The sequence below is a fragment of the Polyodon spathula genome, chromosome 2, assembly GCF_017654505.1.
Source record: "Polyodon spathula isolate WHYD16114869_AA chromosome 2, ASM1765450v1, whole genome shotgun sequence".
Lineage (NCBI taxonomy): Eukaryota > Metazoa > Chordata > Actinopteri > Acipenseriformes > Polyodontidae > Polyodon > Polyodon spathula.
This window is the reverse complement of record NC_054535.1, coordinates 86,608,553-86,627,332: the sequence shown is the minus strand read 5'-3', so window position 1 is coordinate 86,627,332 and position 18,780 is coordinate 86,608,553.

The following is an 18,780-nucleotide window of genomic DNA, read 5'->3' as shown; positions in this document are numbered from 1 at the left end:
AGAGGAGCCCATAATCGATACTGAGACATTCATAATTGGAATTTTCAAACTGTATGAAAAATGTATCAGCAGAGACAGCTTTAAGTCTTTTGGGGTAAGTATGTACCAGCTTTGCACACAGTGTAGGAGTGATTTTGGCCCATTCTTGGCAGATTTGCTCCAGGTTGTTCAGGTTGGTTGGATGACACTTGTGGACCGCAATTTTCAAATAGTGCCACAGATTCTCAATGGGATTGAGATCAGGAATTTGATTGAGCCACTGTAGGACATTCACCTTTTTGTTCTTGAGCCACGCCAATGTTGCTTTGGCCTTGTGCTTGGGATCATTGTCCTGCTGAAAGGTGAATTTCCTCCCAAGCTTCAGTTTTTTAGTGGACTGAAGCAGATTCTCTTGCAGTATTTTCTTGTATTTTGCTCCATCCATTCTTCCTTCAATTGTAACAAGATGCCCAGTCCCTGCTGATGAGAAGCATCCCCACAGCATGATGCTGCCACCACCATACTTCACTGTAGGGATGGTGTGTCTTGAGGCATGGGCAGTGTTAGGTTTGCGCCACACATAGCGCTTTGAGTTTTGGCCAAAAAGCTCTATCTTGGTCTCATCTGACCACAAAACCTTTTCCCACATCGCAGCTGGGTCACTCTCATGCTTTCTGGTAAACTCCAGACGTGCTTTCAGATGGTACTTTTTGAGTAACGGCTTCTTTCCTGCCACCCTCCCATACAGGCCAGTGTTATGCAGAGCTCTTGATATGGTTGACTGGTGCACCATTACTCCACTCCCAGCCACTGAACTCTGTAGCTCCTTCAAAGTGATTGTTGGCCTCTCTGTGGCTTCTCTCACAAGTCTCCTTCTTGTTTGAGCGCTGAGTTTTGAGGGACGGTCTTTTCTTGGCAGTGCCTGGGTGATGTGATGCAGCTTCCACTTCCTGATTATTGATCCAACTGTGCTCACTGGGATATCCAAACACTTAGATATTATTTTGTACCCTTTCCCTAATCTATGCATTTGTATTACTTTATCTATTACTTCTGTAGAATGCTCTTTGGTCTTCATTTTCCTTCAGATTCACAGCCTTACCAATGATCCTTCAACAGTGGGGTTTTTATCCAGAAAATGTGACAGCAACTTTAATGGTTCAAGGTGGAGGCCAATGGTAAGGTAATTGTGTCCTCGTTAGGGCAATATCTTTCATCGGTGCAAACTGGGAGCTTCCACTTGAACAGGGGTTGAATACTTATGCAAGCAAGATATTTCAGTTTTTTATTTTTCTTAAAAATATTTCCCAACATAAAACCAATGTCACCTTACAATAATTGATTCTGAGTTTCAGTGTTTTAAAATAAAATATGAAACAGAACGAAATTTCAATGTACCATTTGTAATTCAGTAATATGAGAGAATTGGTCAGGGGTCTGAATACTTTTGCAGAGAAAACACAGTGGCAGAGAAAACCTTTCAATGGCCGAGTGAGACCGATAGGAGCCGAATGAAACGTACATATCTCAGAGCCCCATGCATTACAGAGATAACACGGACAGAACTCAAACTTGGCTAGCAGCGTCCACAGCCTGGGTACAGCCCCTCACAGCTGTTGCGCCAGACCGCTTCCAATGCAGCCTGAATAGTAATGAAGGAGATCCGGGGTTCCATTGGTCTGGTCGATTCAAGCAAGGGGGGTAAGGTGTCCAGGTTCGGGAGGGCAGGGTGGTGGGGGTGGTAGAACAGTCACACGGGGCTCAGGAAGGAGGGGGTAGATGAAACATAGGAAGTTGTAGTTGTCCCGGGGAAGAGGGAGGTGCTATTCCCTATCAGGGGAAGGGGCACAGCTCTACAAGGTTTACTGTCCAGAATGGCAATGTTTCCTCACTGTAAGTCAAGCAGGGTCCCCACTAGCTGCAAGAAATACAGTCCCTCGATGCAGAGGTCCTGCACGGCCGCAATCCAGACCTCTTGGGGGTTTGTCATCCCCCCGTATTCAACCATCATCCACCCCCTACCTTCTATAGGGGCTAGCTCGTCCATGACGGTCCTCAGCTGTACTGGGGTGGGTTGGGTTCTCTTCCTCTAGTCAGTGTTGGCTTTCTTCAGCAAGACCTGGTCTCATGATGGCGATGGAGGATCCCATGTCTATCAAGGCAACACAGGGGAAACCTTCTACTCAAACAGCTGCGTGCAGAAAGGCGCCCTCTCCCGTCTGTCCAACAATATCGGAGTGAAAGGGGGCAGAAGAGGATTGGCAGTTGCGGATGGGCAGCTGGGTCTGTGCTTCCCTCCTAGACAGACTGAAACCATTTCCGGATGGCTGAGACACAGTGGGGGTTTTGAGGAGCCTGCAGTCGGCAGTTAGATGGCCAGGCTGTCCACATCGCCAGCATATTCTCTCCCTCCAGCGCATAGGGGTAGCCATCTGTACTCGTGGTGGGGGAGGGTGAAGGGTTACTCGCGATCTCTCTCACCCAAGATTCGGCTCACTCAGACAGGTTGAACAGGGTCGCTTTCTTGTAGCATACTCTCAGCAGCTATGATGTAATTTAATGCTTCGTTGACGCAGGGCAGGGGGTATCAAACTTCGGCGAAACAGCTGGGTTCATCCAGTCTAAGACAAATGCATTCTGTCAGGTTTTATTGAAGTTACAGTAACATTAAAATCTGATTTAAAGTACAGAACAAAGAAAAAAAGAATTCTTACAAAAAGGAAATTCTTGTTTAGTGAATTCGTATTATGTCAAATAAGCAAATACTAAATTTGGCTGGGACCATGTAGAAAATTAATGAAATCATTAAATTAGTCTAATCCAAGTTCGTTTTAACAAGGACCATATATATATATATATATATATATATATATATATATATATATATTATATAATTATATATATAGGATATATATATATATATATATTTTAGTATAAATATCATATTGTCATTATCATTAAAATAAAATAAAATGTAACACATCAAAATCATTTTTGTGACTATCAATGAGTATCTTATAAAAGCTGCAATCACGGATAATGTTTTTGGTATTCACATGTTTATATTCATCTGCATAACTTTGCCTCCCTATTGTAAATATGTTTAATCTCCTATGCTATTAGAGGAGGGAACCCATCACGGTCAAACACATCAGTGGGTTTGCAGCATTTAAATTCATCCATTTTTTTATTTATGTCTCAAATGATGACAATTTATCAGAGTTTCCTTCTGTGACACTTATGATGCAATCTGCCATTGTCATTACCCCCAGACATGCCTTAGACACAGTTGCATCAATAATTCAACTACAACACAAAAACCAAACAAAGCCACTTGATTTGTCTCTTTTTTTTTTTTTTTTTTCAATTCAGTAGACAAAGGACTTTAATCAATCAGAATGTAAGCATCAAGAACACTTTGTTTTTTTGGCATTGAGTTTATTACAAAGTTGCTTCTGTTAAAGTCAATACAGATTTCCAAAATGATTACTTCGTAACAACAATATACAAGAGCATTGTTCCCTCTAAATGTTGTCTGTATTGGGCAGGCTACAAAACTCCACTGAGCACTATTTTTTTGTTCTTGGACAGCTTCCATTTGAAGAGTCGTTTTACACTGAATTAAGTCACTGCTGTGTTGCAACAATTATATAAATGCACTGAAAATAAAATATATTTCTGTCTTTATAGTATAGCACACTAAGGGCCTAATTAACGGAAAGAGCACAAAATATGGAGCGCGCATGTAAAGTAGTGAACCTAACATGAGCGATAAATCTAAATTTACTGCGGCACTTACTAACAGAGAATGCATTAATTTACATGCACTGTACTTGGCTAATTTACATACCATACCGTGCACACTACATGTATTGTGAACAATAATTTAATGTGCACGATAATGACCAAGACTTACTCGTGACCACCATGATACAAAAAGCCCCAGCAGCTCTGGCGTGTCTTATGGTCAGTAAATTATTGTGATGGTGGAGGTGGCTTACATTAACAGAAAAAGAGCGATCAGGAGACACAGCACTCAGCACGGGACAGGCAAAAGCAATGTAAAAAGTTTATAAAGTGCTGCACCATCCAGGATTTGCTTAAACGGGTAAGTATGCGAGAAATGGAGCTGCACGAAATGAGACAGCAACAGGAGCTTGAGGAGCTGCCACACCCGCAACTCACAGATACAAAATGTTAGAACTTGAAGCTAGTGCACTAACAAGTAACTAATATGTAATAGGTATGACAGAAACGTGGTTATCCGAGAGTGACGGAGACGGATATAATATTTGTGGGTATACACTGTATAGGAAAGACAGGCAGGACAGAAGAGGCAGAGGGGTAGCGCTATACATAAGAAATAGTCTTGAAGCCCAGGTGTTAAATCTGGAGGAAAAAAGCATCACAGAATCAATAGGGGTCAGAATAATGAACAAAAATTCAAAGGGCATAATAATAGGAATATGCTGTAGACTGCAAAATTCAGACGCAGAGCAAAACAATCTGTTATACAATGGCATTAGAAATGTGTGCAGCATTATTAATGTGAGATTTCAACTTCCCCCATATACAATGGGAAAACCCAGTGTGGAGCACGACGGATGAAATTGAAATGGTGGAAATGACAAATGACTGCTTCCTAACGCAATTTGTCAAGGCACTGACTAGAGGGGAGGCATGCCTTGATTTAGTCTTTTCAGATAACAAAGACAGAATAACTAAAATAGAGGTCAGAGCACCATTGAAAACTCAAACCAAAACATGGTCTCATTTGAAGTATTTCTTAAAACCCAAACAGTAATGACTAAAGCTAAGGTTTACAATTTTAGAAAGGCAAACTATGAAGGTATGAAACAGAGACTAAAATAAGTAGATTGGAATAAAATGGAGAAAGCATCCACAGAAAAAGGATGGCTGGTTTTTAAAAATGTAGTACTAGAGGCGCAAAACTATTACATCCCAAAAGTAGACAAATCTAAATCTAAAACAAAAACTGCAAAAATGGTTTAATAGAGCAACTAAAAAATAAATCACAAAAAAGACACTTTACAGAAGCATTAATAAAAGTGACTAAGAACCAAGTACACAGAAAGAGTACTTGAAACTGCAAAACACAAGTCAAAAAGGAAATTAGAAAGGTCAAGAGATTTCTAAGGTGGCTAAAACCAATTCCAATAAGTTTTTCCAATATTATAACATCGAGAGAACATTCAAGGAGGAGGTCAAATGTTTAAGAGACACAAAGATATTATAGACATTATAGACATAGAGAAAAATAGCTAATATATTAAATTATTATTTCTCACAAGTTTTTACAAAGGAGGATACGGACAATATGCTCCACATGTTGACCTGTTCCTATCCAGTTTTAAATAACTTTAGCATAACAGAGGCAGAAGTGTTAGAAGGACTAGGAGCTCTTCAAATAAACAAATCCCCTGGGCCAGATGAGATCCTTCCAATAGTACTCAAAGAAATGAAAGAAGTTATTTACAAACCACTAACCAAGATCATGCAACAGTCTCTTGACACAGAGGTTGTACTGACAGACTGGGGAATTGCAAACGTAATACCGATCCACAAAAAAGGAGACAAAACCGAATCGAACTATAGACCAATAAGCCTGATTTCTATTGTAAACTTATAGAAACAATAATACAATCCAAAATTGAAAATTACCTGTATGGTAACAGTATCTTGGGATACAGTCAGCATGGTTTTAGGAAAAAGAGATTGTGTCTAATTAACCTGCTTGATTTTTTTGAGGATGCAACATCGATAATGGATAATTGCAAAGCATATGACATGGTTGACTTAGATTTCCAGAAAGCTGTTGACTAAGTCCCGCATAAAATATTAATTCTCAAAGTGAACGCAGTAGGGATCCAAGGAAATGCATGCACATGGATTAGGGAGTGGTTAAAATGTAGAAATCAGAAAGTACTGATTAGAGGAGAAACCTCAAAATGGAGTGAGGTAACCAGTGGTGTACCACAGGGATCAGCATTAGGTCCTCTGCTATTCCTAATCTACATAAATGATTTAGATTTTGGTATAGTAAGCAAACTTGTTAAATTTGCAGATTACACAAAGATAGGAGGAGTGGCAAACACGGTTGCAACAGCAAAGGTCATTCAAATGATATAGATAGCATTCAGAACTGGGCAGACACATGACAAATGACATTTACTAGAGAAAAGTGAGGTAGTGCATGCAGGAAATAAAAATATGCATTATAAATATCATATGGGAGATACTGAAATTGAAGAAGGAATCTATGAAAAAGATCTAGGAGTTTATGTTGACTCAGAAATGTCTTCATCTAGACAATGTGGGGAAGCTATAAAAAAGGCCAACAAGATGCTTGGATATATAGGGTAAAGTGTTGAATTTAAATCAAAGGAAGTAATGTTAAAAATTGTACAATGCATTAGTAAGACCTAATCTAAAATATTGTGTTCAGTTCTCGTCACCTCTCTACAAAAAGGATATTGCTGCTCTAGAAAGAGTGCAAAGAACAATAAACAAAATTATTCCTGGTTTAAAAGGCATGTCATATGCAGACAGGCTAAAATAATTTTATCCATTCATTCTTGAACAAAGAAGACTACATGGCGATCTGATTCAAGCATTCAAAATTCTAAAAGGTATTGAAATGTCAGACCAAGAGACTTTTTCGACCTGAAAAAAGAAACAAGAACCAGGGGTCACAAATGGAAATTAGATAAAGGGGCATTCAGAACAAAAAATAGGAGGCACCTTTTTTACACAGAGAATTGTGAGAGTCTGGAACCAACTCCCCAGTAATGTTATTGAAGCTGACACCTTGGTATCCTTCAAGAAGCTGCTTGTGATTCTGGGATCTATAAGCTACTAACAACCAAACGAGCAAGATGGGCCAAATGGACTCCTCTCATTTGTAAACGTTCTTATGTTCTTATGTAACGTGAAACTGCACTGCTTACTTTTTACTTTTACCATCCTTCCTTGAAACATGTAACAAAAAAAAATTCCTTTCTCCTTTAATGCATATGCCCACTAGTTTCTAAAATTCCATTGTATTGTATCGTTTTGGAATTCTTCAAAACAACCCTCCTCTTTAATATAACATGCTGTGACAGGAATAGAATGATTCTTGGTGGTAAATCTCCCTCCCGACCTGTGAGGGCACTAGATAACGGGAACAGAGTAACCTGGACTGGTTAGCCTGACAGTTTATTCCCAGGGTTAAAAGGAAGTCGGTCATCTACAACCGGGGCGGAACTCCGGTGCACTAACTCATCGACCTGAAAGGGAAACGATGTGGCAGCCGTGGATTGGAGGAGCAGCTGCACTCATTTACCAAGGGGTCATGTGTGACGGTACAAATAGGGGACTGAATGACATGATCTGTTCTTTCGTTTTTGGTTAAGAAAACGACCGGGAAGGACCACTGTTGTGATATCGTACATGTTTTGTTTGTTTTGTCTCGTCTCTAATTGTTGCTTGTTGTTATTAGTAGAAGGCTAATACATTCCAGAGCTGTCGCCAGAGACCAGCATGAACCTGGACATCACTACATCTGTGTCACGATAATGATTGTATTAGCACTACTAGCACTGCAGCACACACCCAGGACTGGTGTATACTCTGACATCTTATTTTTTACTGTTTGAGATTTCCATTGAAAGTAAAATACTCTTCTATTACCTCCATTATTATATTACATTTGTGATACTGAGTATTTTATTTTTATGTCAGTGTTCTGTAAAGGAGTATATTTGTGTAAATTAGTATATTTGATATTGGCCTATGTGCAATTTATATAGACATTTCACATACATTACGAGATATATATACACACACACACACACACACACACACACACACAGTGGCTTGCAAAAGTATTCAGACCCCTGACCAATTCTCTCATATTAGTGAATTACAAATGGTACATTGAAATTTCATTCTGTTTGATATTTTATTTTAAAACACTGGAACTCAATATCAATTAATGTAAGGTGACATTGGTTTTATGTTGGGAAATATTTTTAAGAAAAATAAAAAACTGGAATATATTGCTTCCATAAGTATTCAACCCCCACACATTAATATTTGGTAGAGCCACCTTTCGCTGCAATAACAGCTTTAAGTCTTTTGGGGTAAGTATGTACCAGCTTTTCACACAGTGTCGGAGTGATTTTGGCCCATTCTTCTTGACAGATTTGCTCCAGGTTGTTCAGGTTGGTTGGACGATGCTTGTGGACCGCAATTTTCAAATAGTGCCACAGATTCTCAATGGGATTGAGATCAGGACTTTGACTGGGCCACTGTAGGACATTCACCTTTTTGTTCTTGAGTCACTTCAATATTGCTTTGGCCTTGTGCTTGGGATCATTGTCCTGCTGAAAGGTAAATTTCCTCCCATGCTTCAGTTTTTTAGTGGACTGAAGCAGATTCTCTTGCAGTATTTTCCTGTATTTTGCTCCATCCATTCTTCCTTCAATTGTAACAAGATGCCCAGTCCCTGCTGATGAGAAGCATCCCCACAGCATGATGCTGCCACCACCATACTTCACTGTAGGGATGGTGTGTCTTGAGGCATGGGCAGTGTTAGGTTTGCGCCACACATAGCGCTTTGAGTTTTGGCCAAAAAGCTCTATCTTGGTCTCATCTGACCACAAAACCTTTTCCCACATCGCAGCTGGGTCACTCTCATGCTTTCTGGTAAACTCCAGACATGCTTTCAGATGGTACTTTTTGAGTAACGGCTTCTTTCCTGCCACCCTCCCATACAGGCCAGTGTTATGCAGAGCTCTTGATATGGTTGACTGGTGTACCATTACTCCACTCCCAGCCACTGAACTCTGTAGCTCCTTCAAAGTGATTGTTGGCCTCTCTGTGGCTTCTCTCACAAGTCTCCTTCTTGTTTGAGTCCTGAGTTTTGAGGGACGGTCTTTTCTTGGCAGTGCCTGGGTGATGTGATGCAGCTTCCACTTCCTGATTATTGATCCAACTGTGCTCACTGGGATATCCAAACACTTAGATATTATTTTGTACCCTTTCAAAGAATTTCATGCAAATTCTGAATTTCTACCTTCACTACTATAATAACAACCTATGCAACCAAATATTATGTTAAAAATACAGCAGACTGACTGTGTTTGTATCTTAATAGTCCTCTTTGATGTTTTTTTTGGGGGGGGGGGGGGGGTTTGCAGATAAATGCTATTTTTGCCTTACTATTATTTGCTTCCTTTTCTTCTTTCTTGTCCACGGGAGGAAAGAACCACAATTCTAGCATGTCTATATATATATATATATATATATATATATATATATATATATATATATATATATATATATATATATATATATATATATATATATATATTATAGAAAGTCTACACCCCCTTGAACTTTTTTCACATTTTGTTGTGTCAGTGCCTCAGAGTTTCATGCATTTAAATGAGGATTTTTTTCCCCACCGAAGTCTTTAAATATCCCTGTGAGCACAGTCTACTCAATCATCAAAAAATGGAAGGTGCATTGAACCACCCAGACACTGCCTAGATCAGGCCGTCCCTCCAAACTGAGTAGCTGGACAAGGAGGAAACTGGTGAGGGATGCCACTGTGAGGCCAACAACAACTTTGAAAGAGTTAGAGTTCAATGGCTAAGATGGGAGAAAATATGTATCAGTCAACAATATCTAGAAAACTTCACAAAAGTAGCCTGTATGGCAGGATGGCAAGAATAATAAAATAAGCCACTTCAAAGCCTGCAAGGAGTTTCCAACAAAGCACTTGAGAGATCATGCATAAATGTGGCAAAAGGTGTTGTGGTCAGATGAGACCAAATTGGAACATTTTGGTCTAAATGCCAAGCGTTATGTTTGGCGCAGACCCAACACAGCACATGTCCCAGTCAACAACATCCCTACAGTCGAGCATGGTGGTGGCAGTATCATGCTATGGGGATGTTTCTCCTCAGCAGGGACTGGAAAGCTTGTTAGGATTGAAGGAAAAATGAATGGAGCAAAGTACAGGCAAATACTAGAGGAAAACCTGTTTCAGTCTGCTAAAGACTTAAAACTGGGCCAAGAATTCGCCTTTCAGCGGGACAATGATCCAAAGCACAAGGCCAAAGCTACACTGGAGTGGCTTAAGAATAAGGAAGTGAATGTCCTTGAGTGGCCCAATCAAAGTCAAGTCCTGACTTGAATCCTATTGAGAATCAATGGAAAAACTTGAAAACTGCTGTCCATAACGGCCGTAATTGCTGCCAAAGGTGCTTTCACCAAATATTGAGTTGACGTGTCTGAATACTTATGCAATCAACATATTTCAGTTTTTTTCTCTTTAGTTTTTGCTGACATTTCTGTAAATTATCTTACCCTTAGAAGTCTTCAGTTTGAGAATTCAAGTTTTGAATAAGTTTTAAAAAAGTTTAAAAAAATGTGTATTCATCATTTTGTATTTTCACAAAATCTGACACCATAGGAAGAGTCTGAATACTTTTGCAAGGCACTGTATATATAAAGAAGTATTCACCCCCTACCAATAATGTCACATTTTGTTGAATTACAAATAATGTACAAATTTACAAATACATTTATGTACAGTTTTTCAAATAAACTTTTTTTTATTCAAAGCTGTAGTAGTTAAACTGAACAAACTGTTATATGAGGAGGAGGTTAAATGTCAGCAAAACCTGCAAAGAAAATGTGCAAAATGAAATTTACTGTTTGTATAAGTATTCAGACCCTTAAGTCAGTCTTTTTGGATAGGTCTCTACTAGTTTTGCACAATAGGATGGTGACATTTTTGCCCATTCTTCACAGGAAAATTGCTCCAGTTCTGATAAGTTTGTTGGGGACTGCAATCTTCAAGTCTCGCCATACATTTTCGATTGGATTCAAGCCAAGACTTTGACTGTGACACTCAAGAACATTAATTACCTTCTTGTTCAACCACTCAAGTGTAGCTTTGGCTTTGTGCTTCGGGTCATTGTCCTGCTGAAATGTGACTTTCCTCCCCAGTTTCAGAGTCTTCTCTGACTCAGACAGGTTTTCCTCAAGAATTTGCCTATACTTTGCACCATCCATTTTCTCCTCTATCCTGACAAGCTTCCCAGTCCCTGCCGAAGAGAAGCATCCCCATAACATGATGCTGCCACCACCATGCTTGACAGCTGGGATGGTGTTGACTGGGTGATGTGCAGTGTTGGGCTTGCACCAGTTGTTACACTTGGAATTTAGACCGAAAAGTTCAATTATTGTCTCGTCTGACCACAAAACCTTTTTCTACATGTATGCAGTATCATCTACATGTTTTTTCGCAAACTCCATACATGCTTTAAGATGAGAATTTTTGAGTAATAGCTTCTTTCTTGTGTAGCAGGTGCTACTGATTTTACTATACTTATCACAATTGATCTGCACAATTAACAGGTGATAGATTTCAAGATAACAAACGTGTTGATTAATCGGTTACGCTAACCTATTAAAAGCAGGGTATTCTTTCATTATGCAATGGTATGCATTTCCCCCAGTTGTCTGTCTAGCGTTTGGAGAGCCAAGGTAGGTCGGTTACATTTCCTCTCTGCTCTGTGTGATTTTTTTACTTGGAGAATTGTTTTTAATTGCGGTTCTATTTTAGTTCCGGTATCTGTAGGGCGGGCCAGCAGATGATTTGAACGTGGACTCGCCTGAGGTAATTTTATTTGTTTAGGGGTATGTGTAGGGTAAATGTATGTAAATGCATTTGTGTGTGGAGACGCTGCTAACGTTTGTTTTCTTTTCATAGGACAAAGAGCGCCTTCCACTGTTTTTCTTAGACAGTTTTTGTACAGTTTCCTATAGTAACTTTACAAACGTGTGTGACCCTTAATGGCTGCATGAGAATCCTGTGAATAACTTTACATACTATTTGTCCATAGCTTATACTGAAACTATACCTTTTGTGGAGTTTTTTTTTTGTGAGGCGGTGCACTCCTGATTGCCTGGATAGTGATAGAGTCACAGGGTGTTTTTGTGGAGTTTTTGTGAGGCGGTGCACTCCTGATTGCCTGGATAGTGATAGAGTCACAGGGTGTTTTTGTGGAGTTTTTTTTTTTGTGAGGGTGGTGCACTCCTGATTGCCTGGATAGTGATAGAGTCACAGGGTGTTTTGTTTTGGATTTTGGTATTCGGTGGAGCACTGCGCTATGCAAGTTATATTGTGTTATTTTTGGTTGATTTATGCACATTTGATAATTTTGTAGTCTAAATTGATTTTCGTTTTCTTTGTTGTTTGACACTGAGTGTTTCTTTGTTTGTGTGTGATTGTTCACAAGGTGGCCTTATCGCTCTCCTGGCTTTTGGTGGTTGGCAGCCTTTAACAATCTCTACAATTAAATTCACTACCATTAAATACCATTAAATACTTCCTATTTGAACCTTTGTATTAAATACTATTGAATTCGCTACCATTAAATACTCCCTATTTGAATAGAGTACTTTGTAATTGTTTTTAACTTGTGTTTGATTCAATTGGGGGTTGTTCCTATTTTATAAATAAATTCTGTTTCAAACTGTACCGATCCTTGTATTTACATTTATTTGAAGGGTTCTTGTGTGGGGATTTTGTTCTTAAATTTTATTCTTAGGAGTTCACCTCTCCTATATACTAAAAAGGGGTGGCGTAGTCCAGTATATCCATTGTGTGGCGCTACGCTTGCCACCCATCCATACAGGCCAGCTTTGTGTAGGGACTGGCTTATTGTTGATGTGTGAACACTGACTCCCATCTCAGACACAGAACTTTGCAAATCTCTCAAGGTCATTGTTGGCTTCAGATTGACATCCCAAACCACTTTTAGTACATACAGGCTGAAATTATTTCACTAATTTTGTGACCTTTTCAAACAAACAATTTTATATATATATATATATATATATATATAATATATATATATATATATAATATACCTAAAAAGAGCCTAAAAAGAAAAAAATACAGCACATGACTGTTAGCAAATGTGTGATGCTTGCTCGGCTGCAAAATTGAGTAAATCAGTTACTAGACAAATTAGCCAATATGCATGAAAGCTAATACAGACTCCTGCTGGGTTTCTACATTGGTGCCAGAAACTCAAAGCTAAAATGCAGTGATTCAGAAGACTGCCCAACAATTAGGTGCCAAAATTAGCAGCCAGACAAGCCATAGATAGCACTGATGTGCTAGGAGACTGCAGGGTGGAGATGTGCTGCTGCCTGGGTAGAAAATGTTTTGTGATGACTGAAAAATCAGATCATGAGTTCTTTTGTGAATACTGTAAGCAGCTCTGGGTTATAAAATTTACAGATAAATATATGTAATTTATCTACCTGTAAAATACTATATAATACTGTAGGGTGACTTGTTATAGCATAGATGCAGGAAATACCTTCCAAGTGCATCGTCCTCCAGAGTTCTGAGTTAGGATTGAGACATTTTGGCCAGCTAGGGTTGGAACCCGTTACACTGTCAGCAGCCTGTGTTCTGTTTTTTGGAAGTTTAACAAATAAGTTTACTCACTAGGAATTAAAAAACCCTATTCTAGATTTGACAGACAGAAGTAAATTGGGTCTAAAAAACAAATTTAAAACATTTTGTAAACACTGGCAATATCTAATTATAGATTATGACATTATAATGAGCTGAAATCCAATGGTTAAAATGAATCACATTTCATACTAATAAATCTGCTTACAATATGGAGTTTTTGTACAAATAAAGGCAGGATTTTCTGCAAGAGCCTTTGATTAAAATGCTCATATCAGATGGGTCATACATCATATCAGTCTAAAGACTCAGAAATGCATAATAAATATTAATGTGAAGGTAAAGCATTCTATGGTAGATAAATGACTTTATTTATTGCATTGGATTCTGTTTCACTGTTTCATGTGAAATATGCATTAACTTTTTATGTCCTACAATTATGTTTCAGTTTTACAATCAACATATTTACTTATTGGCGTTTATTTGTTTGATTTTCTATGATGACCTTATTATATACAGGATATATATTCTAAAGTCTAAAGACATGTTCACATGTCTGTAAGGTTGGACAGTTTCTGAAAGAATCCCTCTGAGACTGTCTATGAAGACAGAGTGTGGGCTGTTTGTTTAATGCAGCCTACACTAGAGACTTAACTCTTTTCAAAGGCCTTAAGATAGGACTTTCGTTTCAAGTAACTCAAAATAACGCGCAGCAGTTTTCCACAGCTGCTTAAAGCGCATGCTGTGTGGAAGGAAAGAATGCCCCAAACACCCTAAACTCCTTTTTTTTCTTACTAAAATTGAAATATCTATAGAGCAGAAGTGTCTCTATTGAGGAAACCGTAGCGCTGCAATAGTGAGAAGTGTGACATGTTGCCCAAGTCTGCCAGGGACAACAGAAACATTGTTTCAGTTTTAATTAAAGGATAGCTGCTATTCTGGAGGATAGATGACAGACCCTAGTCTACCTACATTGGTTTAGCTGGTAAAAGCTGGTACTTACCTCAGTCCTGTCATTTCTTTTCTCTTTTCAGCTGCATCTCCCTTCTAGGGTAGATGGGTCCCATCACTCAGCCTTGGTTAACCTGTGTCAGCTCTCACCTCACATGAGGACCGAAAAGGCTGAAAAGCAAGATCCTGGGCCACATCTATCTCTTAAATAAATATTAGACCGCTTCATCAAGCTGTCACTTCACTTATTGAATCCCCTTGAAGGAGGCAGATCTTATTAATGCCACACTTTCCAATGCAGTATAAATTGCCCTGTTTTAATAATCCTGATCTCATCACTGGTCTACCAGTATATGAAACTGCCAACACCTCACAATGGTACTATCTGCCATGTGTTTGTCAGTACTGTTACAACCCAGAGGGACATATATACAAAATAACTGTTCAGATTGCATTCTTTTTTAAATGCATTTTGTTATGTTTAAGTAGAATTTGCCTTTAAACATATTAAGGCTCATTTCGCAGCTTTTCAAGGTTTAGGGACTTGACTGACATTTAAAGCTAGACTATTTTAGTACTGGGAGGAAATTGAGAATTGTAATATTAATGTTTATCATTCTGTTGAAATAGGTTATCAATAGCTTAAGGTTTAGGCTGATCAATTTAATTATAGTTGATAAGCTTGAGAACTGTATTTTCAGATAAAGTATAGTGCATATTGAACATCTACAGTACTAGCTGTCAATTATGAGGTAGAAAGTAAATGTTGATATTTGTTGTGCTTTTTAAATGTGTGCAAAATCCATAACAAAGACATATTATTTTAGAAAGCTTGTCATTGGTGAATGCATCTGATAAATCATTGATTTTCCCTTTTTTTTTTGGTCAGTTGCTGTTCCTGCAGTGCAGGGCTGGGTTTTCCAGGGGTTCTGGTACAAGAACTGACAACTTGTTGCCAAAGATACGTATCTACCACAACACCAATTTCCCAGGAGTTTTTTAAACAAAGGCAGTTGACAGTAGAGACAGAAAGTCAATAAATGTTTATAATGTTTGTGTATATATACAGTGCTCCTCCTTTTATAACACTGTAGTTGGGAGCCACAGTTAAGAGACAATGCTATTTGCTATTTGTGTTCCGCCTTATAACGAGAATACTAGTGTTAGTGTAATGGCATTATGGGGCAAATGGGATCCATGCCCCTACCACCTTATAACCCGCTCTACACTATAATGGGCCGCCTTATAAAGGGGTAGCACTATATATATATATATATATATAGTGACGAATTCTTGTTTCTGGTCTCACTTTGTGACTGTATAGTTTAGTCTTCCATACACTACCAGGTGTGTTTAAATAACAAACACTGACAACAGTAGTCCAGTTACCCTCCGTGGGTTGTATTTATTTTTGAAAACAAAAATCAAATAAACAAACAAAACCTAAGCCTTTATAACTAGCTCTCCAGCCTTTTACAACAAGTAGAATTCTCAGTTTGAAGTTATTATGAATGACTGAATGAATCTGATGGAAAATTTAACTGTTGGGGGGTATGCTAAATACATTTCAGAACAAAACCGGAAAAAGTAAAAAAAAAAACTGAAGCCTGCGTTAAATCCTGTAGCACAGCTCGACAAGGACTTTTCCTGATTTGCTGAATAAAAAGATAACAAACAGTTCAAACGAACAAGGAAAACCACATGAAGTTCAAAAAGATGATATATAGAAGGGTGCTCAAACTTTTGTCCACTATCAGTAGCTCCACAATAGTCTACGAATAGGTGGGTTTTGATTCACTTCATTAGAGAACATGCCCTTTTCTCCAGAGCAGAGAAATCGCCAATGTTTTGGCATACAAGTAAGTTCAGGTGTTACATACAGTACTGTGAAAACGTATTTGCCCGCTGTTGATTTTCTGCATTTTTGCATATTTTTGACACTGAATGTTATCAGATCTTCAACCAAACTCTAATATTAGATAAAACAACCCTGAGTGAACAAATAACACAAAATTTTGAAACTTATTTCATTTATTTATTAAAGTTATGCAACACCCACACCCCTGTGTGAAAAAGTAATCGCCCCCTTCGACTCAATAACTGGTTACGCCACCTTTAGCAGCAATAACTGCAACCAAACGCGCTTCCTGTAGTTATTGATCAGTCTTTCACAGCGCCATGGAGAAAACTCCTTCTTACAGAATTGCTTCAACTCAGTGACATTAGAGAGTTTTCGAGCAAAAACTGCTCGTTTCAGGTCCTGCCACAACATCTTAATGAGGTTTAGGTCTTGACTTTGACTAGGCCATTCCAAAACATGTAATTTCTTGTTTTTCAACCATTCTGATGTAGACTTGCTTGTGTGTTTCGGGTCATTGTCTTGCTGCATGACCCAGCTGCGCTTCAGCTTCAGCTCATGGACGGATGGCCTGACATTCTCCTGTAGAATTCTCTGATGCAGAGCAAAATTCATGGTTCCTTCAATGATGTCAAGTTGTTCAGGTCTTAATGCACCAAAGCATCTCCAAATCATTACGCTACCACCACCATGCTTGACCGCTGGTATGAGGTTCGTGCTGTGGAATGCAGTGTTTGGTTTTCACCAGACATAACGGGGCCCATGTTGACCAGAAAGTTCCACTTTTGACTCATCTGTCCATAGAACATTGTTCCAGAACTCTTGAGGATCATCCAGGTGCTTTTTGGCAAACTTGAAATGAGCATTCATGTTCTTCTTAGTGAGCAGTGGTTTCTGCCTTGCCACTCTGCCATAAATCTAATTTTTGCCCAGTGTCTTTCTGATGGTAGAGTCATGAACACTGACCTTAGCCGAAGCAAGAGACGTCTGCAGATCCCTGAATGTTGTTCTAGGGTTCTTTGTGACTTCCTGGACTATTTTACGCCTTGCTCTTGGAGAGATTTTGGCAGGACGGTCACTCCTGGGAAGATTCAGTACTGTCTCAAACTTTCTCCATTTGGACAATATGGCTCTGACTGTGGTTTGGTGGAGCCCCAGAGCCTTAGAAATGGCTTTGTAACCCTTCCCATCAGAAACTTTTTTTTTCTGGCGTTCTTCAGGAATTTCTTTTGATTGTGGCATGATGTGCCTCTAGAACCTGTGTGCTGACAACTTCATTCTGAGGGTAAGGGCCAAAGTTAGTCAGATTTATACTGGGCAAGGCTGGCCCAAATCAGGCCTGATTGCTAACCAAAGTATTCAAACAGCTGACCCTAATTATCCCTTTAATTGGGTTGAGTTAACTAGGGGGGCAATAACTTTTTCACACCTGAAGATTGCATGTCTGATTACCTTGCACACCAAACAAATGAAAGAAGCACCAAACTTTGGTGACAGTTTTTCTCTAAGGCTCCCTCTATTTACTACTACAACCCACACAAAGATCTGAACAAATTCAATGTGAAAAATGTGCAAAAATGCAGAAAATTAGACAGGGGGCAAATACTTTTTCACGGCACTGTACGGTAGATGTCTGTACCCTACAGAATTCTGTACCCTTGATGATTCCACGCCAACACAGCTGCATGTTTTCAAAGATTGGTGGATGTGAACGCTTGATGTCTTTGAACAGCATTTACATGTAATAAAATAAAAATGTTTTTTAAAAGAAAAATACAGTTTTATAAGTTTACTTTTAATCAATGGTTTTGTGTATTGTGTAACGCAGGAGGCTGAACATACTGTATACCTAGAAAATCAGTGGTGTTAAATGTGCTGCTTTATTTTGCTACAGAATTAGTTTGGTTGTTTTTAATATTTGTTGCAAACTGCAGCAGAACTCAATGGCATTGCTTGAGAACACAGCGGGACTCGGGCACAGGAATATCGCGCATCCATGTCCAGCTTTGAAAAACTGCATCTGGACAGGTATGTAATCATGCAGGCATATAGAATTCTATGATGTACAGGAATCTGCCTAACACCTGTCAGAACAATTTGATTTTGAGATACATCCCTTGTTTCCAATGTCAGTGAAGTTTTTTTTTTTATTTTTTTTTTTCCAGTTGAGGCCCAACCGTTTTGGGCCCCCCCCTTGAGTTCTTGTCCTAGGCACATGCCTAGTTTGCCTATGCGTTAATCCGGCCCTGGTCTTAATGACAACATACCATGCTTTATAATTGCACAGTAGATGCAATTATAAAGCATGGATTTATTGAATTCATTGGTATAACTTCTCTGTGAATATAAAAAACAATACATTAATAAAACAAAGACCCTTATTAATTGATTACCATTTTGCAATATTTATTTAATTAAACTGTATTGGAAAGTTTTTTTTATGCAATTAAATAAAAGAAATGGGAATTCCGGAATGAATCAAGCT